The sequence below is a fragment of the Branchiostoma lanceolatum genome, chromosome 5 (genome assembly GCF_035083965.1).
Source record: "Branchiostoma lanceolatum isolate klBraLanc5 chromosome 5, klBraLanc5.hap2, whole genome shotgun sequence".
Classification (NCBI taxonomy): Eukaryota; Metazoa; Chordata; class Leptocardii; order Amphioxiformes; family Branchiostomatidae; genus Branchiostoma; species Branchiostoma lanceolatum.
In genome coordinates, this window is record NC_089726.1 from 7,338,590 (window position 1) to 7,341,378 (window position 2,789).

The window sequence follows — 2,789 nt, forward strand, 5'->3', positions numbered from 1 at the left end:
TCGAAGTGTAAACCTGTGAAGTGCGCTGTCTGGCTCGGCCGTTGAATAGACACCCGTAGCCGGCGGACACGGCTCATGCCCGAATGGATGGCAGGTGTGCGTCCAGGCACATATCTCCACTCTAAATGTTAATATCGTCTTTTGTTGTTTGATATGATGACGCCGTAAAGGTGGCTGCGTGCGAAGGTGTTTTTGTCTTCCTATATGTCAGAATAAAAAGATATCAAGATAAAGATACCTACGATTTAAACTTCCTGAAGGTTTTGTCTTCCTATACGTCAGAACGTAAAGATATCAAGATAAAGATACCTGCGACTTGAACTTCCTGAAGTTTTACTGCTTGAGTCTACAATGCGTGACTTTCGTGGTAAATGTATTCATGAAGACTTTGTACTTGGGCATTGCTTAGTTTCTTGTAGTTTCGACAAGGCGCCTTTACTCTTGGTGAGCCCTGTTGGCGACGAAACCACTTCACGTGAAAAGTGTCTACGGTACTTCCTGTAGCGCCTTTTGATCATTCCGTCAATTTGCCGGTTTAAATCATCGGATGGAGGAGAACTCTACAAGGGATCTCAACTCAAAGTACGTACGTAGGTGCGTGTGTGCGTGCGTGCATGCGTGGGTTACGCTTACCTGGCAGAGATGGCTCTCTGATCATAAAGCGTGCCCATCAACGCCAGGAGTATTTTTTTTCTAAAATCGGTTGGTGTACCCTAATTCTTAAGTGTTATCTATCACCGTCTAGTCATTAAAACTATTTGTTTTTCTTCCTCTACCATAAAAATGGGAATCTCAATTCCGCTTGGCGCACGCTGCACAAAACGTTCTGAACCCGACAAATGCCTGCCTAGTCCCTCGGACAGATCTGGTCGTTGGTTTGGGGACAAGGAATACGTAACGATGGAAATTTAGCTGTAGTCCTGTCTCTGTGACGCAGCAGGCAAAAAAAAGCCCTAAAGGCATAAGGCTCTCCATTTTGAAACCCCCTTTCCACTATACGGCCGTAGTTGAGTGACCGTGCAGCGACCAAGATTGCATCTGATTGACTCTTGATTTTATAATTGGAACATGATCCAAGATGTAAAAGTATCATTTATGATGACAACAACAAAAAGGTGTCTGCGTGCGGAGGTGTTTTTGTCTTCCTATACGTCAGAATATAAAGATTTTATCTAGATGTAGATTTTGAGTTGTCTTTATATAAAACCTCTTCTTTATCTATGAATTCCGTTAAGCAATCTGTCAAATATTTGTTGCAGCGCTGTCGCAGCCTCTATCTAGTGGGAAGTGGGTGGTACTGATATATACTGCCTCGGGTTTCAAATGTTATGAACGTGTCACTGTAGTACTTCTAACCTGGAACATGCGCTGAGAGGGTTGCGGGATTACGATGCTTTTCCTATATGTTATCCTGTGTTCAATAGTCTCCCCCCAACATCATTATCAGTCAGCTGGACGGCCTCAGAGTGGTGCGTGGTTGTCATACATGTAGCTCGAACAGTGGTAGGTTGGACACAGTGTAGGATTCACGATGGTTCAGGATAGGAATTGGATAAAAATGTATGGGTTTTTTTCTGCACTAGAATCGCCCATATTCCAAAAAGTTGATTTTAGATTCGTTGAAAATGCTGAAAATCATAACATCAAAAAGATGTGTGGCTGTTGTTTTTCTTACAGTGGATAGACGCACGTATGGTTTTGCTGCTCTTCACAAGTGTAGGCGCTGTGAGAAATGGCTTGCGCCAAATCGACTGATTGAAATACAGCTCAGATATCAAGCAACCCACTCAAGCGAGAAAGCTTTTTGTCTAAGCAGGCCATGGTGTGTCCACATCGATTTCAAAAGGGCACGTACCTGATCAAACTTCAAAGAAAAGATACGGAAAATCGTGTGCGTGTGTTGCACTACTTAAGATCAGATTGTGTCAAATTACCCGATAGATCTCGATCCTTCGACCAAAAGTTGCAATGTTAAGTTACAATGTTACGATAGTCAAGACTATCACGAATGTGTGTGCGTGTGCGTTAGTGTGTCTGTGTGTGTCTGTGTGTGTGTGTCTGTGTGTGTGTATATGTATGTATGCGTGTGTGTGTTTGTGTATGTGTGTGTCTGTATGTATGTGAGTATTTGTATGTGTGTGTGTGTGTACGAGAGCTGATGATGACAATGTGTGTGTGTGTGAGCTGATGATGATGATGATGGTGTGTGTGTGTGTGAGAGAGAGAGAGCTGATGATGATGATGATGTGTGTGAGCTGATGATGATGATGATGTGTGTGTGAGCTGAGGATGATGATGATGTGTGTGTGAGCTGAGGATGATGATGTGTGTGTGTGTGAGCTGATGATGATGATGATGTGTGTGTGAGCTGATGATGATGATGTGTGTGTGTGTGAGCTGATGATGATGATGATGTGTGTGTGTGAGCTGATGATGATGATGATGATGTGTGTGTGAGCTGATGATGATGATGATGTGTGTGTGAGCTGAGGATGATGATGATGTGTGTGTGTGAGCTGAGGATGATGATGATGTGTGTGTGAGCTGATGATGATGATGATGTGTGTGTGAGCTGATGATGATGATGATGTGTGTGTGTGAGCTGATGATGATGATGATGTGTGTGTGTGAGCTGAGGATGATGATGATGTGTGTGTGTGTGTGTGTGTGAGAGAGAGAGCTGATGATGATGATATGTGTGTGTGTGTGTGTGTGTGTGAGCTGATGATGATGATATGTGTGTGTGTGTGTGTGTGTGTGAGCTGATGATGATGATGATTTCAGTTCTA